Source organism: Leptinotarsa decemlineata, unplaced genomic scaffold, assembly GCF_025532065.1.
Source record: "Leptinotarsa decemlineata unplaced genomic scaffold, Ldec_3_MD MMD2_tig00000505_RagTag_RagTag, whole genome shotgun sequence".
In the NCBI taxonomy this organism is placed as follows: Eukaryota; Metazoa; Arthropoda; class Insecta; order Coleoptera; family Chrysomelidae; genus Leptinotarsa; species Leptinotarsa decemlineata.
The window spans coordinates 5,728,098-5,734,097 of NW_027412549.1; positions in this window are offsets into that span (position 1 = coordinate 5,728,098).

The following is a 6,000-nucleotide window of genomic DNA, read 5'->3' on the forward strand; positions in this document are numbered from 1 at the left end:
TTGGTTCCAACAGGACGGTGCTCCCCCACATTTTGGTATTAATGTCAGAGAATATCTCGATGACATATTTGCAGGACGCTGGATTGGACGACGTGGTTCAATTCAATGGCCGCCAATATCCCCAGACTTAATGCCATTAGATTATTTTTATTGGGGATATATGAAAGACAAGGTTTATCAAAATAGGCCAGCTAATATTGAAGATTTAAAAAAGAGAATTAGAGTGGAATCACATAACATACCGGCTGAGGCCATTCGGAATTCCGTAGACGGGTTTTACCATCGCCTAGGAGCCTGCCAAGTAGAGGGTGTGGGCCAATTTTAGCATCTGTTACGTTATTTCACCCGCAGATAGCACTAAGTTAGGTATTTGAAACTTTTCAAAAGAGTTTTTTCTCATTTCGTTGTAACCACAAAAAAAAGGGGTATGGTCAGAATCCATTTTTTACGAGCTTTTCAATGAGCCCATACACGACATAGGTTTGCATTAGAAAAAAAAAGTTGGGGAGGGTTGCAGCTAAGGGATTAAAAAAAATTAATTTTTTGCCAAAAAATGCGTACAACGTGAAATCAACAGAAGTGTTTCAGCGTTTTTTTCCTAAAATCTAGTTAAAAAAATATTAATTTTATTCCCGACTTTTGCGCACCCCTGTATAAATTAATACAATGGTTGATGCGTGATGAGTGATATAAGATTGTATGATATTTAAATGACGCAAATGTTATAAGCGGTGTGTTAGAAATTATAATAAATGAATAGAGTAAAATGGATAGTCCTGATGCACTAATATACAATAATATGATGTTCTATTGTAAAGTAATAACAATTTTGTTCTTTCACACATTTTTTACATTGATGAAAAGTTTATTTCAAAATCAGATAAATAAATAAATAATAAATATATTAATGTTTTTTATTGTACTGGGAAGAGTATTGAATAATTTTGGAGCCAGGTAAGTATATGTATGCTGCAAAAGTGATTTTTGTGTTAATGGAATAACAAGATGATTTTTTTTTCGGGGTGTTGTAATTGTGTGACGGTAAGAGATAACTTTTCTTCTTGTGGTACGTTAAGATTACATTGAAATAAAAGAGTTGACGAATGTCAAAAGCACCGGCTTCACAAAGCAAATTGTCTGTAGGAAAGCGTGAACTTTTCGAATGTGTCAGTTTGGAATTTGTTTTGTAGTACTTCAAGAGGACGAAAGTGTGTTCGAAATGCCCGGCCCCAGCATGCTATCCCATATCGTAAATGACTTTCTAATAGTGCGAGGTATAAAGAATTTTCAGGTGGTGGGTGGAGAATATTTCTCTTAAGGTTTTGAATTTGTGTAGAATAATTCGCAGCTTTTTGCAAATGAAGTTTATGTGCTCATTCCATTTAAGATGTGAATCATTAATCACTCCTAAATACTTCATCTTATTTTCAGGAAGAATCAATTGTTGATTGCCTAGGTCTACACAGGAAAAGGGTGGTTTGTTCGTGCTACTGCAGCTGAATAGCATATACTGGGTTTTCTCCAAATTTATGGTTGATAGCTTATATTCAAGCCAGTTTTTTATTGTATCAAAGTCTGATTCTACAGTATATTTTAATTCTTGCCAATTATTTGCCTTATAGAATATTGTTGTGTCGTCTGCAAATCCTAAAATGTTTCCTTCACTTTCTAGAAAGGATAAGTCATTTGTGTACAGATTGAATAGAGTAGATCTAAGAACCGTACCCTGAGGTATCCCAGTATCAATGTACTTCTCACTGCTTATAATTTCATCTATTCTAACAGTTTGTAGTACTGTCCATATAGTCAATCACGGATCGATTCTATCAATTACCAGCAAAGACAACGAATGTTAACTAATGCATTTTTTGCGATAGCCTCACTCATTTGTTTCTAAAAAAGAATAATAGTATTGGCAACATCATGTTATACAGGCAACATCATTCGTCAAGGATATACTCATGATGCACTGTTTGGAACCTTTGGTGTAGTAATGATTATTACTGGAGTTTTTTCCCCAAGCACGAACAGGTATATTCCTGACAGTTCACATCACTGTGGACAGCACAAACGTGCTGGGTTAAATTTTTTAGTGCATCGTCTTTTGATGACATGATATGTTCACAAAAGAAAGACGTACAATACAGGAAATAGCAGCCACTAACGGTTTCTCGAGGGGTATTGTAGATGACATAATAAGCAACAAGAAGTTTAGGTTGAGAATGAACAAAATCTTTCAGAAAGGACAAAAACCAAGATAAATACATCTCAGTTCCATACCACCAATATACGAGGAACTTTGGAAAGATTTTCAAGGAACTAGGTATGAAGGTGGTTTTTAAAACAAGTCATGCACTATAGAGCCTTTTGGGAAGTCCAAAAGACAAAGTCAAGAATTCGGAAAAGTCTGGAATTTACGAAATTGAATGTAAGGACTGCGATGCAAAATATTATGGACAGACAAAAAGATCTATTATAGTAAGATATAAGGAACACAGCACACTTAAAATATGTAAGACCTGAAAAATCAGCAGTCGCCCATTATATTTTGCAACAAAACCATCCCATAGACTTCAATTCATTAAGATTAGTTAGACAAGTCAACAACAACAGGCACTAGATGCCTATGAGAGTGTAGAAATAAGTAAACACAATAATATTATGAATAACGATGACGGACCTATACCAAAGAGCATACTATATAGCTTGTTAAAATAATATAAAATAATGTTGTTGGGTTTACTGATTACTACATAAAGACACTTTGCAAAAATAAATTTGGATAGGTAATATTGTGAAAATAAATTTTTATATAGCTGAAAATTATTTTATATAAACATATATTGTAAAATAATAGATAAGGCAAAATTGTAATATTAATTTAGGTTGGTATACCTGTATGGTCGGTACGCCTGGATGGTTTACCTGTATGGGTTACCTTTATAGCATAAATAGGATTAGCTCGCACTAGTTTCTACTTTTAATCTTCCTCTTTGAAGATGGTCACTTGGTGATCGGAACACGTGTCGAGGTGTTAAAAAGACGATTTGGTATTGGGAAAAAAACTCCAATAATATTGAAAGATATACTCGTATGCATGATTAAAATAATAAAAATAGTGACTATCCACCATCTTGCACCAACGTCAGAACTACCCCACTTTGGTATATAACAATTTATGGAACAAAACAAAAGTATTGGGGTTCTCCTGTTAGACATTACCTGGAATTTCATCCATCTCACTTCTGAATTTCTATTTTCGATTAGAAAAATCATTTATTGAAATATCCCTTAAACAAGCTGACAACTGTTAAGAATAATCAATTTTGACACTTAAGAATATTTGAAATCAGGAAGTATATCAACAAAATGTTACCACCAGGACGATAGACTGGTGGGATGACATGGGGTGGTGGTCAGCTCCATTCAGTCAATCGACCACTGTGCTAACTGGTGGTTCGAACCGCTAGGTCGGACGATCGACTTGCACTTCCTATCGTCCAACCTGTAATAGGAGTTACACGTTCAAAGGTACGGCCTCCCCAGTCCTTAGCTCGCAAATATTCCAAAATTAGGCTGGAAAAATTCAGAACAATTGGAATAATATGGAGCACATGAAGACCTGTAACTGACAGAATTGACAGATTCAACACATCTTCACTCACCACTTTCCTCAGTTGTCTTATAATGAAGACCATACTAGACCATTTGGAGCAAATTGATTGAATATGTTTCTCCAATTTAGGGTATCATCGAGGGTAACACCCAGAAGTTTGGCATATTTTCCCATGTAATTATTTGTTGAGAAGTTCAGATGATTTGTTTAAGCCTCATTCAGCTTCAAGTAATTAGCAGAGAATCAGTTTTCCGCTTTCATATCTACTGCCGCGATGGAAACAATAATAATAATAATAATAATAATAATTTTTTATTATTTCCTTGTTAAAAAGTACATTGTTATACGTACAGTGACAAGGGAACATTTGGGAACACATCTGAAGGAGTTGAATGAATCAATGTTGAATCGTCAGCAAATAGTTTGCACGTAATTGGTTGCATGTGGTAAAAAAAATCATTGATATACACAAGAGATGAATTAGTCAATTCACATCAGGAACCAGTTGCTTCTCACAAATATTTTCCACGTGTTCGTAAGAAACACCTGTTTCAGAAGGTCTTGTATTTCTTACCCCTCCTAGATACGCCACTAACTCGAGGAACGAGTTGTATCCGAAAAACTCTAATGAGGATTTTGGATTCATAAACTTGGGCAGATTTTAACAATGAATTTTGTAATAATTATTAAGCTTTCCACTTTTTTTTCGAAGATCCGGTTTTGCTATACCATTATTTCATTACATTGGAGCTGGCCTCTATATTTTGATCTACTCCAATCAAATATAATAACTGATATTCCTTAATCAAAAGTCAGTCCCTTCAAAATGATTATTGATTATGTACGTTGTTGTTACTACCATATTTCATAATCGAACTTAATTTATTTTAGCTTCCTGCTATCTTGACATTTATTATAATTTTACAATACATGCTTTACATTTGAAAATAATATATTGAAACAAATTGGCTACACTGTCTATAACTGACTTGACTTACCCTGTATTCAAGACTACCGTTCCATTTCCTTGAGTTAAATGTGTGGCGGGAGTTAGACGTGGAGTGCAATAAATTTCTCCGTTCCTGTTCCCGGAAGTGTTTGTTTTTATGGAAGGTATGAGAGTTGACGTATAGGACATCAACCGAGCGTTTAACAAAAGGGAGCTCTGGAGTTTGGAGAATGGAACACTTCTCGTTGAGACGGAACTTCTCGCTCCGATGAAGAAATGAGAACGAAATCCTGTGTGCTTTATTTGCATTACATTTTAGGGCCCCGAGATTCACTTTATGGCGTGTGGAGTTTTGTTAAGGTTTATCGTGAATGTTCTGAATAGTATTTTTCTGCAGAGAAATGTTTCTATTTTTAGACAATTCTGTTTTGTTCACCCATATTGTAAGCGGCTATTTTCGTCTTTCGTTATAGCTAAACCTATAGTTTCACCAACAAGTCTTTTATTCATTGTTGATGTTTTTATTCATGTGTGATGAAAATCACACCAAGACAGCATTGGATGCGCTTTGAATCTGCTTTCTTCCCATCTTGTTATTATTTGATAATGAGGAAAGCAAGAGTGCGGAAAATGCCGACTGTAAAATTCAACAAGCTTCTCTAAGGAAAGACACAAGGGCTGAAATCGAATTTGTTGTATTAGGACTCATTATAACATTTGCATGTTCAGTTTAGAAATCAAAGATGAATGATGAAACAAGTGACCACTTGACGAAATAACGAACAAATCAGTAAAGAAATATAAAATAGGTGGTAAGACATTAACAGTTGATAGAGATACACAAGCTTTCAATGAACATTTCACTGACATAGGATTAAAAATGACAGAAAAAATTGATAAAGTGCATAACACACCACCAGACTTTATGAGCAATACATCTACTGCAAATTCGTTCTTTCTCGCTTCCGTTAATGAAAAGGAGATTATAGAAATAATTTCAAAATTAAAAAATAATTGTGCTCCTGGACTCGACGGAATCAACACAAACTGATAAAAACATGTCATTTTCATCTAATCAAACCACTTACACATATGGTCAACCTTACCTTCAAAACAGGAAAAATACCAACACAATGGAAAGAGTCTAGGGTTACTCCCATATATAAATCCGGTGACAAATCAGAAATGGGCAACTACTGACCGATCTCCGTGAGGAAATTTCGCGATGGTGCTAGAACATACCCTGGAAACACGACTAATGGATTTTTTCAATAAAAACAAAGTTATAACAGAGAGACAATTTGGTTTCATTAATAAAAGCAACACAGAATCCGCTATATTTAATTTAATTTCACTAACAACAGATGCTCTGGATAATTCCAACAAATGTCTAGTTATTTGTTTAGACTTGGCCAAGGCTTTCGATACGGTTTCT